The sequence below is a fragment of the Gossypium raimondii genome, chromosome 4 (genome assembly GCF_025698545.1).
Source record: "Gossypium raimondii isolate GPD5lz chromosome 4, ASM2569854v1, whole genome shotgun sequence".
NCBI lineage: Eukaryota > Viridiplantae > Streptophyta > Magnoliopsida > Malvales > Malvaceae > Gossypium > Gossypium raimondii.
In genome coordinates this window covers 22556327-22582107 of record NC_068568.1, presented here as the reverse complement: position 1 = coordinate 22582107, position 25781 = coordinate 22556327, and the positions used below count along the sequence as shown (strand labels likewise).

General features: G+C 33.4%; 1 long non-coding RNA gene and 1 pseudogene across 1 annotated transcript; one reads left to right on the top strand and one right to left on the bottom strand.

Annotated features, from left to right (window-relative positions):
* Window positions 1-691: 691 nt before the first annotated feature.
* LOC105767761 (mRNA-decapping enzyme-like protein) lies at window positions 692-22463 on the bottom strand (annotated as a pseudogene).
* Window positions 22464-23069: 606 nt separating this feature from the next.
* Window positions 23070-25433, top strand: LOC128040545 (uncharacterized). The gene is made up of 2 exons (XR_008195178.1): window positions 23070-24207; window positions 25093-25433. It is a non-coding gene; the product is annotated as an uncharacterized LOC128040545 (long non-coding RNA).
* The last annotated feature ends 348 nt before the right edge of the window (window positions 25434-25781 follow it).

The following is a 25781-nucleotide window of genomic DNA, read 5'->3' as shown; positions in this document are numbered from 1 at the left end:
TGAACTAAACTTGAAACCTGATTAAATTTGAACTCAAATGTCTCATTTGCACCTCAATCTAGCTTGGTCACTTTTTTCCTTTGAACTAATGCAATGGCCTTTTTAGCATTCACTGTCTACGGAAAATCCAAGCATAATCCCATCCTAAACATCTGAAGAGATTACATCGTACATATTAAGCGTTGAAAGGAAAGGAAAGGGAAAGAAAATAAAATAAAAGGTTCATATTGTTACAATTATAGTGCACCAAATATCTTTTTTTTAAAAATACACAAATGTTAAAACTTAAATCCAAACTTCCAAATCTAATGCTTCCAAGTTCCAACAGTTTGAAAAAGCTGAAAACAACAACTTATCTCATAAGTTGACGGAACAGAGGTCACTCTATAAACACAATCAATCTTACAATCATTTAAAGCAAAGAATGAATTTCGGCAAGGGGAAAAGTAAAACTAAACACAAATTAACCAACCCTCAAACTTGGTTTTTAATTTCCCTTGCACACTTTAGACTTTTACTTTGTTGAATTAGGCATTAGGTCAAAAAAATATACCCACACCTTGTCCACCATTAATGATTATTAAGGATCAAAGAAAGTTTCAAAATTGAGGTACCTGATTGAAGAAAGTAAAAGTAAACAGTGCACATGAAACATCAAAAATGACCTTTTGAGGCTCAACCTTTATGGTGCTCAGGCATGATGCACCTTTAGTAATACATGGTAGAACATGTCAATGAATTGATCATCTTGGGATAAGAACAGCAACAAAAACAAAAGGCTGTCAATAACTAGAAAGGAAGCTTCAAATTATTGTATACACACATGTGCAACGCATAGTTTACTATTGGCCTTCCAAGCATACCACGTAGTTATAGTCTTCAAAATCTAAGGAAAAATTCTCATCAGTACTAACCAATAGGTGCAAAGATATTCACATATTGCACCTATTATATTTCAAGGTCATTTGCATTTTCTTCTCATAGTATCAAGAATAACAATTTTTTTCTTTATATCTATTTTTGATATGTATGTGTATGTGCATATATATACATATATATGTCTTTGGCTAAATGTCCTAATTAATCATCACACATAAGCCATAACTGCTATTAGTTAACATTACAAGTTAAAACAAGAAACAAGACACAGAAATTGAAAAAAACCTGAGCAAGAATTAGTAGTGCATCACGAACTTTATCTCTGCTAATAAAAAGTCTGTAGTGCAAAGTAGGCGGTCCAACATGAGTGAGAGATGTAGGGGGAGTAGGTGATGGAAAGGTTTGAAGCCTTGGAGTGCCATAAGGACGTTGCAGATTAAGGGGTGGATGAAGAACAGAAGAAGTTGGAGTAGATGTAAAAATAGGCGGAATCATCAAAGAGGATGATAATAAGGAATAGGGCACAAAAAATGAAGAAGGCTTAACAAGATTGGCTAGTCGGTTGTTGCTACTTACTAAATTAAGCAAAGGTAGAGCAGAAAGAGGAAGGGATGACACTGATGGAGTGGGGGCGGTAGTGGAGGTGACAGATGGTGTGTGTGAGTGTAAAGGGGTGGATAAAATAGAATGGCAAGGTTGTAATGGTTTTGTACCATTTGTAGCATTAGTTATAATATTCATAACAACCTGAAATTAGTGAACCAAATAAGTTTGAAATCATTCATTAGCCAAAAGGTGAATGTTAGCAGTAGACTTACACTAAAGAAGTTAACAAATGATGAATCTTCAGGAGCATCAGTAGCAGGAGAGGCAGTTTGAGGTGGTTCTAAAGGTCCTTCAATTACTGATATGCCAGGAACTACTTCTAGTTCCTCAAATTCACTACATTATAGTATAATACAAGCTTAGTGAACATAAAATCATAAGAAAACAAAGAAATTAATATTGGCTAATCATGACATTACAAATTTATCCATGTGACTTAGCATGTCATACAAGTTTTATCTATTGAATTAGATTTTGGAAGAACCTTTAACCCTACAGATGAGGGCAGTTTAGACTAGTTGTCATAACAATAATTTTTTCAGACAAAGTTCTTCTTATAGTCACCTACTTTAAGAATATATGTAACCCCTTAAACCGAGCCTAGATGTTACGACCCAATCCAAACGATTACATGGGCCATAGAAATGGAAAAAATGGATCTAATCTTTAAAAACCTACTTTAATATTCCCTTTTTATACGTTGTAGTAAAAACATTACTTCGAAGGAAGCCTTAATTATTATTGTAAAAGTTATTTTGATCATAAAAAATTATTTGATAATTGAGTTTGCAGAAAGCGAATTTTATTAAGAAAACCATTAAAATGTTTAATCCATATAAAAAATTCCATGTAAAAACATTCAATGTTCATAGTTTTAAAAACAAAATATCTCATGCCATAGTTTAATAATTTTCCAAAAAATAAAATCTAAAATATAATAAAAAAGTCCATAAAAGTCCCAAATCGTCTTAAAAATCCATAACCAAGAAACCATTATACCAAGAGCTTCTCCGATGATCGATTCTGAGTCCTAGTTACGAGGATTACCTGAGACATACGAGTAATATGGGTGAGCTATAAAAGGCTCAGTGTGAGATCGATACAAAATATATACACAAACAATATGACATACATTTCAACACATCGAATAACACATCCAAAATAATGTAGATACAATTTACATAGAAATCAATATTACATATAAAAAAACATATCAAGACATGCTTTTGTAAAATGCACATTTTGATGAATTTCCTACCCATCTCCGCTACACACCAATATCGAGTTCCCCAGAACTCGTCCATCCAATAACACACAATTTGTGGACAAGCTACCACATAAATGTTGAAAACAGTCACATAGCACATTGTGAACAAGCCATCACATAAATTCCGAAAACAACCACATAGCACAATGTTGACAAGCCACCACATAATTATCTATAAACGACCACATAATTGCAGATAAGCTGCTACAAATGTTCCTCCTTTCAAAAATCCTACCCCATGCATATGATATGGTCATTTTCTCATTTTAATCAATTCACGTTAACATGTTGTAAACATTTTTACACATAGGATCAAATATCACATGGTCATATTCATATTGTCATATTCACATAACAAAATCATAACGATAACACAAAAGCCATACATCCTATGTCATCAGAATGAGATCTACACATATATCAATATCACATAGATACAATTTTCACAAACATCACAATCACATAATATCATCACATCACACAGTATACTTTTCAAGAACAACGGATAGGGTCACTTAGGTTTCTCATCGATGGAGTTTTCAACCCTCTTTATAAGTACTTAGCGTACCCAGGTATAAAAAATTATTAACATACTAATATAATAAAAATAAACACTCATTACACAACATAAGTTAAAGATCCCACACCTTATTGCAGATTTAAATCGTACGCTCCCTTTGTAAAGGTCTCGCTCGGATCTAGTCCCAATCACAAATCTAATCACACGAATATTTTTTTAGTCACGATCTAATGAAAAACAAGTCCTTTAATATAAGATCTAATGCAGGAAATCTCACCAATACTTTCCCTTAATTTGAGCGCTCGGACCGTTACTCTCACGATGCCACACAATTAGTTTCTCGAAGGGATGTTATTTGGTCCTTCATAACACATGGAGATTGAAAGTTAATCTCAAGAAAACAATTATAGTTGAGTCATTATTAGAGAAAGAGGAAAAAACAAAGAAAGATGATGATTCCATCACTTTGCATAACTTACAGTACTAAATAGCACAACAAAGTCGGAGATAAATCTCAAAGAAAAGTTTAGAGGTTTAACAATCTATAAGGGATCATGTGATCGGTGAGATACATACACAAGTGGAGTGAAAAAAATTAAAGAATAAGTTAAATGGAAGAAAAAGGTGAAATAAATTGGAAAGGAGAGGAAAATAGGAGAAAACCCCAAATCCCGATGACAATCGACGTCGGCGATGGTAACAATGGCAATGGTAGTGGTCTGGTGGCGGTTCACGGTGGTGACGAAGGGTGGTGATCAGAGGAGAAGAAGGAAAAAAGATGGGTGTGGACGGTAGTGAGGTGGTGGTGCAACTAAGGCTCACGATGGAAGAATGGAAGCAAAGATGAAGAGAAATGGCAGTGGTTGCCAAAAAGAGAGAAAATAGTGGAGGAAAAGAGAAGAAAAGAGAAAATGGGAGGAAATGAGGGTGGTGGACGGTTTGGGACGCTTTTGGGGTGGTCAAGACCTTTTTTTTGGCAAGAAAATAATGTAAGGAAGGAGAGGGAACAAATGAGCAAAAAGAGGGATGTGTCTCACAACTTATGGCAAGTTTGACTTGTTAAAGGAGGAAAGCAATCCTCCACATAAGGGAACAAGGGGGTGGACAATTGACATCTATTGTGCACATGGGAATTGTGCCAAAAATAGAAAAATAAAACAAGGAAGCAAATGGATTTGAACTAGAGACCTCTAGGATAGTTAAGGAGCTTCCTACCACTCAACCACAACACTTTATTGTTTTCACAATTGCGTAATTAGTTAAAAACATAGGAGATTATAATATCACTATTGCATAATTAATTGAAAAGTGGGATGTGACAATATACTTCCAATTCTTAACTCCATGTCACTCCTGTTCTCTACTCTCCAATTCTTGCTTCATATTCTCCTAACTCTCTACTTACTATTTTCTTAACCTGCTACAACATTTGGTACCTCAAAGTCCACTCTATAATCCCACACTCCAACTCTTTATCACCTCAATCCATGGTTGCAATGCTACCTCACGTCATGCCCGAAGTTCTACACGTGCAGTATGGACAATTGGCAAGACATTATTTTGTTTAATATGACATATAGTGCTAAAAGCACCAGGTATGAAAGGTAAAACAAAAATAGATATCTTACAAGCTGTATGGAAAATTTAACAGTTAACTATGTTCCAAGGCTTTAGAAAAACAATAACGTATAGTTGATTCATAAAAGTCATTACCCTTTGCTTGAAAATACTTTTGGCTTTGCAAGGAATTTTGAATATGCATGAAGTATTCTGTGAATATAACAAATACAATGTCAGAGTGCAAACCTCCAAAAGGAACAAACATAGAAGTTCTATTAGTGAAATCATCTCTAACAAAAGCTTACTTACATAAGTTTTAACAGATTACTTTCATGGCATTTCATAAATTAAAAAAGTTTTAAGACCGCTCTAATGAAGAGGAATTTCTGTTTTAGATATTGCCAATGTTTGTCAAATTACATACAACATACCATTATGCATATCATCAAGTCACAACTCTCAACTTGATAGTTTGTGGAGCTATTATCTATTTAAGATATTAGAGTTCATTGACCTCACTTATCTAGAATCTTGTCACCAAATTTATGAAACTAAAAAAAAACCAATCAATCAGAAGAGTATTGTCAAATCAAAACCCATCAAATGAATGCCTTCAACAACTAAACCTTTCCTTTTGGAGGAGAATAATCATAATGAATAAAGCATAGCATATACAATATAGAAAAAATCTAACCTCGGTATTTGAATTCACTTCAAGTAACTATTCTTAAAGTCAATTATTAAAAGTATGCAAAATTTAAAAAGAAAAAGAAAAAGAAAAGAACTAGAATAGAAAGAAACATGCTATACCTACTAAAGAGGTTTGCAACATCCTCACATTCACGCGAATTATAGAATCAAATGCCATTAACTTCCTGTGTTGCATTTCGTTACAACAAGTATGGAACTTGAACCTCATACTCAAAATCTCCTAGTAAATTCTCCACTAAATTATCTGTTTGTTAAAAACAGATCTAGTATTAAATAAGGGAAAAGAAAAATGTCCATGATCTTTCATTAAGATTAAGAACTTTGACCTGTATTATGCCGATTCATTACAATGAACTGGAACTGCGGTTTCGTATTCCTAAAAAATTAAGGAAACAGTTAGAAATCATTACTACAATTTAACCAATTTCCTAGGTTAATTACTTGCTTCAAACAAGCTAATGCTTAAAAGAAAAAGCTCAAGCACATTAACTGGTTTTACCTTTTAACAACAAAGAGAGATCCTTCAACATTTTTTCGACTCTAAAAAATAAAATAAAAAACGAGAATTATTTAAAACACATATGTCATAACGTTGCCTACATAAGAGTACAAGGGCCTAGTAAGCCACCTATCGTCACTAACCAATTAGGGCTAGGTTGGTTAGCCACCTATCATCTAAAAGTCTAGAATTAATACTACTGAAAAATCCAAAAAGTCTAGACTTGATCTCATCACCAAATTTTGGGTTCAGGAGTATGGTTACGTGTAGGGAAGGTTATAGCATCCCCACAATGCCTATCCGGGGATAGTCCTACGGGGTCTTAGGAGCTAGGTTTTTTCCATTAACGCATATTAATATCTTAATTTAGGCTAAAATCTTATTGAAAACTTAAATAAAAACTCTAAAGAAAATGCCTCCGATTTACTTGTAACTCGATTAAGATGTGTTCACCAAACTTATCTAATTAGAAACTTAAATTAGAGATTTTTACTTTTAAAGGAACCTAAAGGATTCTTAAATAATTCTAGTAAAATACCTTCAATTTTTAAAATTAATTCAATTTTAGAATTCTAAAAATAAAAACTAGAAATTACCAATGAATTAAGAGAAATATTAAAATACATCTACAACTTATTCGATCTTTTATTATTTTTATTTTTAAAAGATTTAATTAATAAGGTTGAACCTATCAAGATCTTACTGAAAGTATCCTATGTCGGGTTTATGATTTATCTTACTTTAAAATTCTTGATCTAAGGTTTAAATTCGTTAAAATCCTAAAATAATATATCTTAAATAATATTTATTAGCTTTCTTAAAAAGTTTCTAAAATAAAATACTTAGAAAGACCTACTCATGAAATACAATTTACCTACAAAAATCTTTAGTTTTAATCTTGAATAAAGTCTTAAAGAATATTTACATATTAATTTAAGATTCTAAAGAGGAATCCTATACGATATTTAAATTTAGTTTAAAACCCTAAAAAATATATTACATATTATTTATAATTTTTCTAGTGTAAATGGTAAATAAGATGTTAAAGACTAAGCTAAATCCAAATGTAAAAACCTTATGGCTTCATTAAAATGTAAAAACCTTATGGTTTCATTAAAATGTATCACCTACTTAACTAACTTCATGTCAACAATTATAGGATGGAAAAATGACCTAAAGTTCCCTCTTTTAAAATGAATAGTAATAAAATATGAAAATTAATTAAATTGGCTAGAGTTAATGAAAAATTACAACTCTTTCAAAAATGAAAATAATTAAAAGAAAATTTAAATAAATGAAATAAATAAGACCTTGACATGATGATGATTGTCGAAACCATTTTTATTTTGGAAAAAAACAAAAATTAGTTGTCGATGAAAATTTGGAGTCGCCACCAATCTTTTATTAAGGTGTGATTGGGTCACCTAAAAATGACTTTGGTCTACGAATTTTAGAAAAACGGGTTCGGGAGTCGGTTACGTATGAGGAAGGATTAGCACCCTCATAACGCCCAAAAATTGGTACCAAGTTGATTAATTAATGTCTTAATGTCGAGAGTTGAAAAATATGATCCCTAATTAAATTATCTGTTAAGTTATTAAGACTCCTTCATTTCGAAACAGAAAACATCACACCCAATGTGTTAGGGCATGAGATTTTATTTCTTCAAGATGAGTTTGTCCAAAAGGTTTGTGTGGTAAAATTTAAAATAATATTCCATTGTTTAAGATTTTTGACGAACCCAATACATTAGGGCACAATTTCTCAACATCCCAAACATTGAATATTTCATTTATTAATATATATATATATATATATATATATTTGTAAAAAAGAATCTTTGTCTCGAGAAATCAAAACGTCACATCCAATGCATTATGACACAACATATTAAATTCCCAACAACAATCTTTTTCATTTTATTTTTGATTAAAGAGCAATTCTCGATTATTAGATTTAACGAAGAAAATTGGAACCCAATACGTGAGGGCTTAATTCTCTTGAAAATCCTAAATACGAGTATTATCTCTATTTTGAAAATTTCTATTTTTAAATTCGATTAAAAGATGATGTAATGTTATATTAAATGTATGTGTAAATGTCGCCATAACAAATATAACAATTGCATGACATAATATAAATAGTAAATAAACGAAATTAATAAAATAAAAATAAACAATGACAATGCAAGAATACCAAATAAATGAGCAAATAAAAATAAAAAAACTCTTTTAAAATATAAATGAAAACATAAATTAATAAACAAATGAAGGAAATAAGCAAAAAATATAAAGAATAGGAGATACATAACATATACATTAAAATTATGAAGAATAAAAGACATATACATAGATTTACATATAAAATCTTGGATTATAAAATTTATATAACAAAATATATAGTGCACTTATGAAAATAAAGAAAGATATATAATTATATATATACAAATTAAAAAAATATGTGTTTAAAAAATAAGTAATTATTTAATCAATAAAAAACAGATATATATACATACATATATAAATATAGAAAAATATTCGTTAGAAAAAAATAAATATACATACATGTACATATAATTTTAAAGAAAACATATATATATAAACATATATAATATAGAAAATATTCGTTAGAAGAAAAATAAATATACATACATCTACGTATATAAATAAATAGAAAAATAAATTAAATAATAATTACATTATATTAAAAATATGTGTATATATATATGGAAATAAATATATACATAAAAATAAATATACATATATATAGAAAGAAAAAATAATTACATATGAAAATAATAATTACATTATTAATTAAGGAGAAAAAAACAAATAAAAATAAAAAGGACTAAATTGAATTGTAAAATAAAAAACTAGGGAAAAGTTGCAAATAATTGAAGATTGGAGGACCTTATTGAACCCGCTAATAATTCAGAGGGGCTGGAAGGGCAATTTTCCCTTTTCTTCAAAACGGCGTCGTTCAAGTAGGAATAAATTCAAATCGAAGAAAAATTAGAGGGTAAATTTAAAAAAAATTAAAAAAACTTAATTGCAAAACTTCAAAAGGCGGAGGGGCTAAAAGCGCAATTTACCCCTCTGCTCAAAAAAGCGCGGATCTTAAGCCGGGCCGGGTCGGAGTCGGGTCGACCCATGCCCAAAACGACGTCGCTTTATTTGGCTATTTAAGCCAAAAACCTTTCAAAAAAATTCATTTTTCATTCTCTTTTAAAAAAAAACCAAATTCCCTAAAAAAAGCTCTCACCTTTCACCCATCGTTCAGGCACCGTCCGGGCATCTGCCGATCATCGGCCATCACACGGCCGCTAATCTCCTACCCAAAGATCGCGATGCTCGGTGGCGAAAAAAGGAAAATCTCCTATTTGGCCTTTTAGACTCCCCTAAGCCCAAATCTGGGTTCAAATCCCTCAAAATATCAACAAAAATGCCCCAAAAGCCCGAGAAACCCTTCGGCTTCCGGTCGTCTGTCATCGGAGACGACACCCTCGGCCATCCATGGCGATCTGGGCACCTCTAAAGGTTACTTCTTTCCTTTTTATTTATTTTATTTGTATGTAAAAGAAAAATAAAAGTAAATAAAAATATATATAAAAAAACTGTAGATGTTAAACTTTGGATCGATTGTATTGCTCTTAGTATTGAGTTTTCTGTTTTCGGTTGTGGAAATAGTTGTTTTTTTATTGATTTCCAATCCCCCTTTACAGTACATTAGTGGCCTTCTTATAGCCATAGTAATAATAAAAAAATAAAGAAACAAATCATGCTTGATATCTCTTGATCTGCAAATCTTTTGATTTTTTTTCCTTTTCTGTGTTCATTCCTTGCAGGTGAAGATTCGGCTGCGGCGCAAACGGGCTAGGTGGTTGCGGCACAGATGATTTAGAAAACCTAGGGTTTATGATATTTTTTTTCGGGCATTGATTTGGGCCTATTTCGTTGTAATTGGGTTTGGGCCCTATAGGCCCGTTGTAGTTTGGGCTCTATAGACCCGGGCCAAAATAGGATATTATAGCTGCCCCTCTTTGCTTGTTCTCGTGTAATGAGAACGGAGCAAAGACTTTAAAAATTCCCAATTTTGCCCGGTCGTGCTGGACCTTGGTATTCTTCTTCTTCAAGTAGCCTCATTCCTTTCCTACTGCATCTTCAGAGGTATAGGAACTAATGCTTCAATCTACTCTACTGCAATGCCAGGGAGATAGGATGTGTATGCTGTAGTTTCTCAAGAGAAAAAAATTTGTTATCTTTAATCTACTCCACTGCAACTTCAGGGAGATAAGACTGATAGCTTCAACTTGATCTGCTGCAACTTAAAGATTAATTTGATGCGATCTACTCTATTTCTTGGGTCTGCTCCACTGGAAATAAGATTCGCCATTTTGAGTCTGCCCCACTGCAACTTTAGGGGGATAAGACCTGCTTATTCAATCTGCTCCACTGCAACTTCAGGGAGATAAGACTAGATGAGATCTGCTCTCTGTAACTTCAGAGAGATAAGATTTGTGATTTTAATCCGCTCCACTGCAACTTCAGTGAGATAGGATTATAGGCTTAAATCTGCTCCACTGCAACTTCAGAGAGATAAGATTCACCATTTTGGGTCTGCCCCACTGCAACTTCAGGGGGATAAGACCTGCTTATTCAGTCTGCTCCACTGCAACTTCAGGGAGATAAGACTAGATGAGATATGCTCTCTGTAACTTCAGAGAGATAAGATCTGTGATTTTAATCCGCTCCACTAAAACTTCAAGGAGATAGGATTATAGGCTTAAATCTGCTCCACTGCAACTTCAGGGAGATAAGATTCACCATTTTGGGTCTGTCCCACTGCAACTTCAGGAGGATAAGACTTGCTTACTTAGTCTGCTCCACTGCAACTTCAGGAAGATAAGACTATATGCGATCTGCTCTCTGCAACTTCTGAGAGATAAGATCTGTGATTTTAATTCGCTCCACTGCAACTTCAGGGAGATAAAATTATTGGCTTTAGTCTGCTCCACTACAACTTCAGGGAGATTAGATTTGCCATCTTCAGTCTTTGCAATGTTGGGGAAACAAGATTCGTCGTCGTAGCTTCTATCTGTTCCACTACACCGCCAGGGGAGTAAGATTCACCGTTGTGGTTTCAATCTACTCCACTGTAATGCCAAAGAGATAGGATTTGCTGCCCACAGCTTTAATCCGCTCCACTTTAGCTATTTCAAGTCTTGACGTTAGGGAGATAAGATTCGCCGCCCTCAGCTTTAATCTACTCCGCTATAACGTCAGGAAAGTAGGATTCACAATCTTCAACCTATTCCACTGCCGACCAAGGAGATAGGACTCACAATCTTCAACCTATTCCACTGCTGACCAAGGAGATAGAATTATATCTTCGATCTGCTTCGCTGTCGATTGAGGAAGGCAAGATCTGCTATCTTCAACCTGCTCCACTATAACCCAGGGAGGCAAGGCTGGTATCTTCGATCTGCTTCGCTGTCGATGTAGGAAGGCAAGATCTGCTATCTTCAACCTGCTCCACTACAACCCAGGGAGGCAAGGCTGGTATCTTGGATCTGCTTCGCTGTCGATGCAGGAAGGTAAGATCTGTTATCTTCAACCTACTCTACTACAACTCAGGGAGGCAAGACTGGGAATTTCACCGATCTGTTTTCTGAGGAATATGACCTGTATAATGAACCTAAATATGCCTAAGATTAGGATGGCATGATCGAAATACATCTAATGCTCCTAACTAAACATGTGTGAATGGTGTTTGTATGAATGTAGAATGCTATTTTTGAGAATGATCCCTTTTTCGCTGAAGTTATCATTGCTCGAAGTTTATTAAGGCTTTATCACTGACGTACTACAACGCCTTCTTGCTCAGCTGGCCTCTCCACTTAGTCAGATTTCCCCCACTGTAAACCTTAAAGTTCAATCCACTAGGACGTAAAATTTGTACCATCATTCTCCCACTGCAACCCGAGGATAGAAATATATGACTTTTTCTCGATCCACTCCTATCACAATTCAAGGATACAGAATGTGAAATTCTTTGGTCCTTTACACCATGCCTAAGGTGTCGCACGAAAGGCTCATGTGCAAATGAAGGCTTTCTTCTCTAAGGAAACCTCTTCCTATTACCTGGTGATCATTGCTCGCTTGTTTATTTTAGCTTTGCCACCAACCTGATATCTTGTCACTTTGCTCAATCAATGTTTTTGATAACAGAATCCAAAGAGAAAGTCCTAATTTAGACTTTTCCTTCTTAAATTTCTAAGCTTTAAACTTAGTGCATTCTAAACAATAGTCCTGTTTCAGGTTCCTGTATTATTTAGAAACTTTTAAAGTAATATGCAAAACTTTCCTTGTGAAAGTTTTATTAGTCCATTAATCATTATTATAATGCAATATGCTTGCAAAAAAAAAGAGGTAATAACAATAAATAATAAGAAACTGATTCTGAGCATAGCTCGAAAGGAATAAATTATCAAAAATAGTAAAGAATGATAACAAAAAAATTGATCGGGAATGTGTATCTTGGAAAAGAATGAAGTATTCCAAGAATTAAAAATTTAATATAAATAGTATGAAGACTAGATGCCCCAGATATCGTAGCTTGAACTTCTCTGTACAAACTTTCTGAAGACTATTCTAAGTTTGACATGTGTTTAGGAGATCTACAATGCTTTGTCGATGCCCCAAGATGTCGCCTACCCTTTCCTGTTGATTCAAGTACAGCAAGATCATCATATGCCCCAATCTGATCAAAATTTGAACTGCTCTGATCACCTCATGCCCCATTCTGATCAATATTTAAGCCGCCCTTTTTTGGGTTTTCAACTCAAATCCCCTTTGGACTCAGGGCGCCCTTTACGGGTTTTCACCTTGGCCTCTCCTTTTTATTTTTCATTTTTTCATTTTTTTATCATTTTTTTTGAATCTAAACTCACAGGATTAGGCAAGTCCTTGTTATCTCTTTTGATCAGAATCAATGCTTTTCTAGGTAAAGTCCTCTTCATAAAATCTTCCACCTTCATCTTGTATGCGTAAGATCTTATTTGTGATCAAATTTCTTTCATAGAGCCTTTTGGGGTGAATTTTAACTATAACGAAAAAAACTTTGGATCTTTCTCTTCAATTAGGACGAAATCCAACAACGGAAAAATGGCAACTTGACTTCGACGAGAAAAACTATGATGAGCCAAAGAAGAAGGCATTTCCCTGGCAAAGAATTCTAAATGCAGCGTTTATGATGTTAATCTTAAACATGCTATAAATTTTTGACGTTGTGCCATTGTTCAAATTACAATGTCAGTGCTTAACCCGGGCATGACCATGTGAAGACATCTTTGAACTCTTGAAGTAACTTAACAAGGTCTTGCTTTGTTTCTCCACTTATGCATCTTTACTACTTTTCCCTTCTCAAAGGTTACAATCTCCATTGTCTATTCCTGAGGTAAAAGTTATTTCTCCTCCTGCTCTACCATCCTCGACAAGTCAGGAGATAAGCTTCAATCTATGTCATTTTCAAAGTTATGAGATCCTTCTAAACACATATCTCGCTCAAAAGGAGATTCTAAGTCTGTAGCAGCGTCACTCATGTCATTGATATTTGGGGACCCATAGTAAGTGCAAAAGAATATACAAAAGAATATGTGAATTTACGAATAATTATTTGTACAATATAATTATGAATGAAAGAATGAAAGAATAATTATTTACAAAGAATGAAAGAACATTGGCTCAAAAATAAATGCAAAGATGTATTTTATTAGAATAATGATGTTCAGACATGAGCCTACTTCACAAAGAAATCCCTATCATTTTTAGGCTAAAAATAAAAAGAATGTTCTGAACATTACTCTAAATAAGTTCTAAAGACTACAGAGATTTCTTCCGCAATCCAATTACTTAGAACACTCCCAAATTTATAAGGGTAGACATCTAACAAGGTCCCTTTTCAATTGTGTCTTCATATATGACATTGATATGAACCCTTCCCAACAACTCTTCATATATTGCATTCACCCTATTATCAATCATGATTGGGCAGTGGATTTTTTGCACTAGATGAGTCATCAAACCTGACAATACCCATGTTGCTTAATCTTTCAACTAGCTTTTTAAATGTAGTGCAATTCTCTATTGAGTGCCCTATAATTCCCGCATGATAATCGCATTGTGCACTTGCGTCATACCATTTGGGGTACGGAGGCTGCGGAGGCTTCACATGAAAAGGGGAACAACATGCGCCTTGAATAAGCTTTGATACAGCTCCTTATATGACATTAGAATTGGCGAGAACTGGAGCTTCTTTTCCATGTTTTGTAGAGTGATTATGTCGGTTACATGACTGTACTGCTTTATGAATACCTGTGCTGAATCTCTCCATGAATTAATCTTGGTACGACTCAATCAATTGTACCACCTGGATGCTGCCCTTGTGAGGCTATCCTGGAAACAATGTATCAGCAGTTGGTCGTTATTAACATACCCAGTCATCCGCCCACAAAACATGGCAATATGAGCTTCGGGGCCACTAGTTTTGTTGTACTTCCCAAACTCTGGAACTTTGAACTTATAAGGGAGTACTAAATCCGGAACCAAGCTTAATTCTTTAGCATCAATCCCATAGTAGTTCTCAACACATTCCATCGCTTTAAATTTCTCTTCCAGCCATTTGTACTTTTCCTCTAGCTGTTTTGGCAACTCATCCTTCATTTTTTATTTTCTCGTTGTTTCATCGAAGTCAGGAATAGCCGTATTGACAAGGTTGTCTCCGGGGTTAGAGCCTGACCCAACTTGAAAATTCATTAGCATTGAAGCACTGGCCTGAAACTGTTGAGGCCTAATGGTGACAGAAGATTTGTGTGGATATACCTCAACATGTTGTGGGGTAAAGCCTGGGGGATAAACAGGTTCCTCGCTGTCTCCTTTTTCAACATTGAGCACAGAGCTTTTCCTTGATCAATTCTCTTGGTCAACCATTGAGTCAACTCCCTTCAGATTTCATCATTTTCTCTATCATTTTTTTCTGAATTTTCTCAAGCTACTTATTCATTTGCTGTTGAAGCTGATCCTGCATTTCCTTTTGGAACTGTTCTAGCCTTTCCATCCTTTGATCCATGTCCTTAGTTTTTGATCGAGTACCGTAGCGGTGTTTGGTAGGTTGGTTGGTTTCCAGATTAACTGAGGAGTGATTTAAACTAATTAGAATCTTTTAATATTTTTTTAAATGCATATGAAGTAATGCAATGCATGAAATGAATGCAAAAAAGGCATCAATTTTGATTCAATTCCATTTAAGAAAACTTTACTAGAAATTAAATTTCTTTACACAAAGTGAATTACAAATAAAACTTTGCCCTAGTACCTAGAACTCTAATCTTTTTAAGTAACAAAGCTAATTCTTGCTCCCGATCCGATTCTAATTCATACTTTACACTCAGCATGTCAGCCTGTACTGCTAAAGTCTGTATGTAATCGGCTACTTCTCGAATCTGGACCATAACTTATTCCATAAGATGATCTCTACTCCTAACTTGACTCTGAAAGTAGCGGAGCTGTTCATTATTACGACTTTTATTTGCTTTCAAGTACTTGATCTGGATCTTAAAATTTTGCAGCACCATTTCTAGCTCTTCGATTCTTCTCTTCATTTCTTCAATCTTGCTCAAGCTCGCTTTCAACTCTATCGCAAGATTTTGATTTCGATACTGACAAAGAGATCCTTCCATCACGATCACCCTATCCTTTAACTCGCCCTTTTCCTTTTGGCTTTCTGACAAACTCTTTTCTAAAGCCTCATTTCGCCTCTGCATCTCTTGGAATTTCTGTTCCCATCCATCGGCTTTGTCCTTTTTTTCTCGAATTTCTGCTCGCCACTATTCTGAATTTTTTCCTAACCCGACAGTTCTCATTGACAGACGCAACTTTTTATAATCCATCTTCAGACTACCCAGCTCCTCCTCAGCCTTGTTTTTCTCTTTCCTTGATTTCTCAGTTTCGAGCTTCTGAACGTCTATGTCTAATCTCAAGTTCATATTTTCCTCCTCCATTTGCTCAATCTTCTTTTTTAAATCTGCATTTCTTCTCTCAAAATCTTGTCTTATGATTTCCAACTCAGAAGGGATGACTCGCAAATGCTCCTCTATTGACTGGCGGCTTTCCTGACTTATCTTGGGTATATTGTTGTTGATTCTCCTAACCCACCATTCATTATACTCAGGAGTTGTCATCGGACCCACCGCTAACCTCTTCATTCGGCGAGTCTGTCTCCATGCGCTAGACATCTCTTGAATATTCTTTCTATAACCATCATCTTTGTACGAAAAATCACAATCAGCTATTCCTTAGGTCGTAGGTATAAATTGTCTTGACCTATATTGCCTTAGCACCAATAATGTGGTATATCCAATAGCTCCCCAAACTCCAAGCAGTGGAACCCAATTGAAATTACCGCATCTATACAAGATCTCATCTGGTAACAACCAAGGAGCTCTCCACTCAACGTCCTCCTCCTGAAGATTCTGAAGAATTACCATACATTTCTCCTCCGAAATGTCATCTCTCTTGGGTGTAGCTACTATCTTCTTTAGTGGTGCATAATTTTCAGAGAAAACCCGACACGAAACCTTATCCACCTTCTAAAAGTGACTGTGAAACCATGCGAGTAAAAGTTGTGCACATTCAATAACTCTACCTTCACCCGTTTTTCGGCATTCACTCAATGACCTAAAGGTTTCTGCCAAAATTACCAAAATCGGTATAACCTTCTTATCAAGCCGATCGAATAAATCGAGGACTGCTTCATCCACATACCCCAAGGCTTTGGGGAAGACAACCAAACCGTATATACTTAAAGCAAAGACATCTAACCTCTTTCTCACGTTTGGGTATGCTAGAATTGCATCTTTCAAACTTCTCCAAGGAACGCATTTACTATCCCCCTTTTGTTTAATCCGTGTAGCAACCCACTGCTCACTCATTCCTGTTATACTCATCAGCTTCTTTGAAAAGGTTGGCACATTTACCGCTCTCAAGTACACCCTGTCCACTTGAAACTTTGAACATCGGAGAAAAGCCACATATTCTTCTATCGTAGGCACCAAATCGACCTTCCCAAATGTAAAGCAGCTGTAAGCAGGATTCCAGAATTGGGCGCGGGCTTGAAACAAATGCTTGTCTACCTTTACATCAAGCAAATAAGGCAGATCCTCATAATTATTATAAAATAGTTGTCTAACCTCATCACTCCACTGACCCCAGATTTCCTTCAATTCTTGCAAATTGTTTTGAGCTACATTGATGCGCGTAAAGTCCCATAATTTCGATACATGCCCGTCAGCCAAACTATCACCCTTTTCTTGCTCTGTTGTTTCGGACCAAGTTCGGGCAGCCGCCTTATCCTCCACTTTATCAATAAACCCTTTTCCATGATAACCTTTCTATCTAGCAACTGAATATGAACTGACGCCTTTTATAATGAAATGAAATGCCATGACATGTAAATAAAACACGAAAAGTCAGTATCATATAAACATGGAATATAATAGTAAAATACCTACTCAGATATCTACTAGGGTTTAGTATAGTTCTACCTAGGGTGGATTCCTAAGGTTCATTATATGAGGTTTGGCTTCTAGAGCAAGGGTACCCGAACTAGCAGATTCCTCAATCCTCACCCATTATAGGCTCATATGGACCGAGTTCAGTTTAGGGGAATACATTTCCCTATGGCTGCACGGAGATGAAAATCTCACGAAGACATAGGTACGGATGTATCTCGGAAGCGGTCCACTACCCTGCACGGAGGTGAAAACCTCACGAATGACTAATTTCTCGCTCCCACTTAAAAGGGTAAAATTATTCAACTCATGTAATGTGTAATGCAAACAATACTTAAATCCATGAATGCAACAGGATACCATGAATTTAAAAAAAAAAAACAAAATCTTCTCGACCATAAGACTAGAATTTATCAACTTTGTGGCTCAACTCTCTTATTTTTTTAAAAAAAAGTCCCCACCGGAGTCATCAAGCTATCGAAACCATTTTTATTTTGGAAAAAAAACAAAAATTAGTTGTCGATGAAAATTTGGAGTCACCACCAATCTTTTATTTAGGTGTGATTGGATCACCTAAAAACGACTTTGGTCTACGAGTTTTAGAAAAACGGGTTCGGGAGTCGGTTGCGTATGAGGAAGGATTAGCACCCTCATAACGCCCAAAAATTGGTACCAAGTTGATTAATTAATGTCTTAATGTCGAGAGTTGAAAAATATGATCCCTAATTAAATTATCCGTTAAGTTATTAAGACTCCTTCATTTCGAAACAGAAAACATCACACCCAATGTGTTAGGGCATGATATTTATTTCTTCAAGATGAGTTTGTCCAAAAGGTTTGTGTGATAAAATTTAAAAGAATATTTCATTGTTTAAGATTTTTGACGAAATCACAACCCAATACGTTAGGGCACAATTTCTCAACATCCCAAACATTGAATATTTCCTTTATTAATATATATATATATTTGTAAGAAAGAATCTTTGTCTCGAGAAATCAATACGTCACATCCAATGCATTAGGACACAACATATTAAATTCCCAACAACAAGCTTTTTCATTTTATTTTTAATTAAAGAGCAATTCTCGATTATTAGATTTAACGAAGAAAATTGGAACCCAATACGTTAGGGCTCAATTCTCTTGAAAATCCTAAATACGAGTATTATCTCTATTTTGAAAATTTCTATTTTTAAATTCGATTAAAAAGATGATGTAATGTTATATTAAATGTATGTGTAAAAGTCGCCATAACAAATATAACAATTGCACGACATAATATAAATAGTAAATAAACGAAATTAATAAAATAAAAAGAAACAATGACAATGCAAGAATACCAAATAAATGAGCAAAATAAAAATAAAAAACTCTTTTAAAATATAAATGAAAACATAAATTAATAAATAAATGAAGGAAATAAGCAAAAATATAAAGAATAGGAGATACATAACATATATATTAAAAGTATGAAGAATGAAAGACATATACATAGATTTACATATAAAATCTTGGATTATAAAATTTATATAACAAAATATATAGTGCACTTATGAAAATAAAGAAAGATATATAATTATATATATACAAATTAAAAAAAATATGTGTTTAAAAAATAAGTAAGTATTTAATCAATAAAAAAACAGATATATATACATACATATATAAATATAGAAAAATATTCGTTAGAAAAAATAAATATACATACATGTACATATAATTTTTAAAGAAAACATATATATATATATATATACATATATAATATAGAAAAATATTCGTTAGAAGAAAAATAAATATACATACATCTACGTATATAAATAAATAGAAAAATAAATTAAATAATAATTACATTATATTAAAAAATATGTGTGTATATATATATGGAAATAAATATATACATAAAAATAAATATTCATATATATATAGAAAGAAAAGAAAAAAATAATTACATATGAAAATAATAATTACATTATTAATTAAGGAGAAAAAAACAAATAAAAATAAAAAAGGACTAAATTGAATTGTAAAATAAAAAACTGGGGCAAAGTCGCAAATAATTGAAGATCGGAGGACCTTATTGAACCCGCTAATAATTCAGAGGGGCTGGAAGGGCAATTTCTCCTTTTCCTCAAAACGGCGTCGTTCAAGTAGGAATAAATTGAAATTGAAGAAAAATTAGAGGGTAAATTTAAAAAAAATTAAAAAAACTTAATTGCAAAACTTCAAAAGGCGGAGGGGCTAAAAGCGCAATTTACCCCTCCGCTCAAAAACGCGTGGATCCTAGGTCGGGTCGGGTCGGAGTTGGGTCGACCCATGCCTAAAACGACGTCGTTTTATTTGGCTATTTAAGCCAAAAACCTTTCAAAAAAATTCATTTTTCATTCTCTTTTAAAAAAAAACCAAATTCCCTCAAAAAAGCTCTCCCCTTTCGCCCATCGTTCAGGCACCGTCCGGGCATCGGCCAGTCATCGGCCACCGCGCCGGCCGCCTATCTCTAGCGCCAGCACCGCCGTCTGCGCTGGCCGGAAAAGGGGAAAATCCCCTATTTGGCCTTTTAGACTCCCCTAAGCCCAAATCTGGGTTCAAATCCCTCAAAATATCAACAAAAATGCCCCAAAAGCCTGAGAAACCCTTCAGCTTCCGATCGTCTGTCATCGGAGACGACACCCTAGGCCATCCACGGCGATCTGGGCACCTCTAAAGGTTACTTCTTTCCTTTTTATTTGTTTTATTCGTATGTAAAAGAAAAATAAAAGTAAATAAAAAATATATAAAAAAATTGTAGATGTTAACCTTTGGATCGATTGTATTGCTCTTAGTATTGAGTTTTCTATTTTCGGTTGTGGAAATAGTTTTTTTTTTATTGATTTCCAATCCCCCTTTACAGTACATTAATGGCTTTCTTATAGCCATAGTAATAATAATAAAATAAAGAAACAAATCATGCTTGATATCTCTTGATCTGCAAATCTTTTGATTTTGTTTCCTTCTCTGTGTTCATTCCTTGCAGGTGAAGATTCAGCTGCGGCGCAAACGGGCTAGGTGGTTGCGGCGCAGATGATTTAGAAACCCTAGGGTTTCTGATATATTTTTTTTCGGGCCATTGTATTTGGGCCTATTTCGTTGTAATTGGGTTTGGGACCTATAGGCCCGTTGTAGTTTGGGCCTTTTAGACCCGGGCCAAAATAGGGTATTACAATGATAATAATAACAATAATACACCTTATTCATAATAAAATAAAAGAATCAAAGTAACATAACCAAATAATATTAAAATGTATGTTAAGAGGAACGTGTAAAAAAAAATATAAATAGACATGAAAATAAATAAAGATGAAATAAATATAAATAAAAACTATACAAGTGTGAATAAATGTAAAACATTAAAATAAAATGTATAATTGACATTAAATATATAAGGTATAAATGCAAATGAAAGGGAAGATATAAGTGCAAATAATTTATTAAAGATTGAAAAAAATGACATAACTTGATTTTTGAACTAAAAGATAAAAAAATGTGGAAGGAAGAGGACTGATGTAGCAATTAATTTGCTTTTAATTTTTAAATTTTGGACTAAATCGAAGGTTTGAATAAACAAAAGGGTTACGGGTGTAAATAGGCCAGAGAGTGAGGGTGGTGCTGCAAAAAAGGGGTATTTTTGTAAATTTAATAAGTAAAGGGGTGAGAATAAATTACTCATTTTTGGCACCTATAAATGAGAAAAAAAATATTCATTTTATCATTTTTAGCCTCATTTAAAAAAAAAAAAACCTCTTCCTCCTATGTTGGCCATGGCTCCACTATTGGAGAGCCCAACGACTCTTCGGCCTCCGGTAGTGGAGCTACTAATTTTTTTTTTTGCAAAATCAAAAATTTTTTTTAAAAAATCACTACTTTTCTTAAAAGTCCAAGCTTTATTTCGAAATAGTTGAAAAAAAATTAAAACTTTATTTTAAAATTTTTAAAATTTTCTAAAAAATAGAATTTTATTTTAAAAATCTAAAGTTTCTATTTTTTTTAAAAAAATTACTATTTTTCTTAAAAATCAAAGCTTTATTTCGAAATAGTTGAAAAAGATCGAAACTTTTTTTTTTAAATTTAAACTTTTCCTTTAGTATGACTAAAAAATATATTTTTCTTTTAAAAATCTAAACTCTCTTTTTTTAAATTTTTTTTCAAAATCAAGTTTTTTTTAAAAAAACCTTTATTTTAAAAAGGAAAAGGGAAAAAAAGGAGATTTTTGGGCTCCTAGGGGCGGAGGACCGACTGTCCGGTGACGTCTCCTTCATCGGAGCCCAAAACTTGATCCTTCATGGTATGTATATGGAAAAAAAAGAAATAGAATGTTTATTGTTGGTTTTTTTTTTTTACTTTTTTTTAAGAACAAAATATGAAAAACATCCTCTTTCTTTTTTTTCTTTCATTTCATTTTATGTATATATACTACTTTTCAATTTTATTTATTTATAAAAAAAAGATAATAATAACATTTAATAATAATAGTATAATAATATTTTGGGCTCTTGATAGACCCAAAAAAAAAAAAAAAGGAAAAACAAAAACCTGGACTCGGACAAAAATGAGTGTCTACAAAAAGAGAGAGAATCTAAAATTGAAAACTGAAAAAACTTGAAAATTCTAAACTAAACTAGAAACAAAAAATTAAGATTCCAAAGATTGAAAAGGAGATTTGTGACAAAGCGAACCCATTGATTACTATCGATGTTGAATTCGTAGAAGGTAACGTGAGCGGCAGTGATCAAAGTCTGTTCAATGAAAGGATGGATTCGTTGGAGAGTATGTTCGTGCTTTGTTGATCGATGTTAGGCATCAATTTTCTAGTCTGAGACATTTTCCGATTGGATTAATTTGAAACCCTAAACTCCAAGTTCAATTGTTTTGATGATATCCCGGGAATTTTAATTTTCCTTTTTGATAGCTTAACGTTAAATGATAATTGGAGTTGAACGCTCGTCAATCAATTCCCTAGATATTCTGCAGTTAGCAGTTTCCTTCCTTTTTTAGATTCTAAAAGACTAAAATAACCTTTTTCCCTCTAAAATGTTACACATGCAAAAAGAAAAAGTAAAATGGTAAATTGCGTCCGTAGCTACCTATTACTAACTTTATTTTTTTAATTATAAAATGATAGTTGAATTTATTAATTTTGTCTTTTTTTTAATTCGTTTTTATTAAATGATTAAGGATAAAAGATGACATGGTTGTTAATGCATTATGCACTTTTTTTTTATTTCCTCGTAATATCCGCTTGTTTTTTTTTTATTTCATATTCTAAAAAACTTTAAATTTTAAATTAATTTTTAGAGTTTCAAAATATTTCTTTAATTTGAGGCGCTCAAGCTAGCACATTATTGGGAGCTAATCAAATTGTGCTAAAAATGGATATTATTGTTGCAACAACACTAGTGACCGGACAGGAGTTGGATCATACTTTCAATGCAATAGCAAAGGTCACCAAGAGGTTGTTGCAACTGGATTGGATAGTCAAAATTCGTCATGTTTACAAAAAGGGTAATAAGGTAGTAGACACACTAGCGACTCTTACTTTTTCATGACACTAGGGGGATGTTTGGTTCGACGGAATGGCCATTCCATTCCGTCCTATTCCACACGCTACAGTGACACGTTTGTTTGGTTGAAATTTGACTGCCGAATCACTATTTCGTGGGGGATCTATTACACGTAAACACCGATATCCATTCAGAGGGTCGGACTCTGAATGCCTATTCAATGCCTCTCGTAATAGTTTTTTTTTTCAGACGAAAATCTCCTCCCACTTCCACTCATCATTCAGACGAAAATCTTCTTGGGTTTTCCGTAAAATGCATAGAAGACTATCTATTTTTGGATTTTGGGTGTGGCGGATTTGTGTGTGGTGGAAAATATGGAGAAATCGATGTCAAAGGCGGAGCTTTCCAAAGAAATGCGCACGTCTCCCACCGTGCAGCCCAACGATTGTGGGAACGGCGAGGCTCCGATCAATTATCAGTGATTGTTGTTAGTCTTCTTCCCTTCGCCATCATCTCTGGTTTTTTTTTTTAATAAACAAAATCTCTGAAATATTGGATCTGAATTTCTATCCTGCCAGGCTTTCAGTGAGTTTACCTTTTCTACCTCTGCCTTAAAATTCATTTATACTTTCCTAAGCTACAAACAAGAAGTTGAACTTTGATGATCAAGATCTTTCTTTTTCCAGTAGTCTATGTTTTGGCTTTGTTGAATTGAATATCCAAAGTCATGATCTTTAATCGATAATCTGTTGAATTGCCTGTCTGGGTATGCTTTGTTTACATAAATCTGTTGAATACCCTTTGTATTCTTCTATTGATTTGGGTTTTTTTTGGTAAGTTTAATTTTTTATTTTGGTTTTTGTTTGTTTGTTTTGGGTTTGAAGTTCAACAGTATTTCGTGTTTGTAATGAAAAATATGTATAGATATCATTGTAGGCTATGTTTCGTTTTTGCTAGTGTTAAGGGAGTTTTTAGGGCTAACCATTCACGGGTATCACGGGAAGGGAGATTAAAGGTGGTGTTGCTGAAATCCAGAAGGACAGAAACACTCCTCTTGTGCCAAAGGTTTTTCTTTTTCCCTTCCGTCTGTAAATGCATACTATTTAACCTGCAAACTTGTTGTGCTGTTGTTTTTTCTTTGTTTATTTTTATTTTTGGTTCAATGTTGTATTCTTTACTTAAATTAAAACATTCAATGCTTCTCTCATTGATAACTTAGATCCTGGCTTAGAGGGTGTGATTACAAACAAAAATACATGCACTCTCAAATATGATTCAGGCTGAATTTTTTACCATCTTAATCACAAACGTTTGCAATTTGCTAAAATCAAGCCATCACATAAGACGTCTATTATGTTCGTCCAACCTTGGAATAAACTCTTGCTGTGATTATGATACAATTAACCTTCCAAAAATCTTTATGATTGCTCTTATCAGTGACAATAAAGAACTATCCTTCTATTTTTTTTGGAAAAAAGAAATGAGTCTGATTTTACTTGTATGCTTCTTAGCTTGAAATCCTCACCCGTTTTCTATTTTTTTTCTCCTAGTACTAATTGTATGCAATTATGATGTCCTCTGTGACACAAACATTCAAGATGGTTGGGATCAAATAGTTGTATGTAATGTGAAACCCCTTTTTTTCAGAGAGATGGGAAGGAAATCTTTGACTGCACATATAATACAACTTAATGTATTAATAATTTTGCCTCTATTGGTTATCAGATGAAATTAACTTTGCATGTTGCATATTTCCATGCCATTTGAAGTTAATATCTTTATCTTTTGTTCTTTTTCCAAGTCTTCACCATAGAGTATTCTCTAATATGCAAAATTTCAGATTACAGGAAGCTTTATAGAGCATTCTCTATTTTGGGTATAGTTTTTAGTTATAGTATGTATTTAGTATTTAAAGATAAAGATATACACTGATTATATATGTAAAAGTAGGTTTCTCAACTTCCCAATGAAAAAGAGACAGTTTATGGAGCATTGGACAAATGGGTAGCTTGGGAGATTGAGTTTCCATTGATTGCAGCTTCAAAAGCTTTACAAATTTTCAAGAAGAGAGCCAATGGTTGCGTGTTATTCAAGTATATTCAGTCTATTGGTATTCTTGCTTTGTATTTTCCAGCTTCTAAAACACATTCATTGATGCAAGGAAGCTTTATATGTTCAATAATTTTTCATTAATATATATTATATTAAAATAGCCCTGTATTATCATATTTGATTCTATAGAATACTCTCCGTCAGTATTTTAAAGGAACCTTAATGCTATTATTTGTGAATAGATACTTTCAATCAGTATTCTTTGTGAAGTTTGGCACATGTAAAAATAAAGTTGCATGAGAGTTTGTGATTACATACATTAAATCTATATTATTCATTTTACTTTTATATGAGGTTCTTATATTATACACGTCTAGCAGCATAAATAAATTAATGAAAATATGTTTATATATATATATATATATATATATATATATATATATATACAACATAACAATTTCATTAGTTCTTTTGCTGTATTTCAACATCTGTCTATGAGTAAAAATATTTGAGACAATATATTCTTTAAATTACTCTTTTAAATTATTCTTTAAGTAACCTATAGTTTATGATATATATGCTAAATT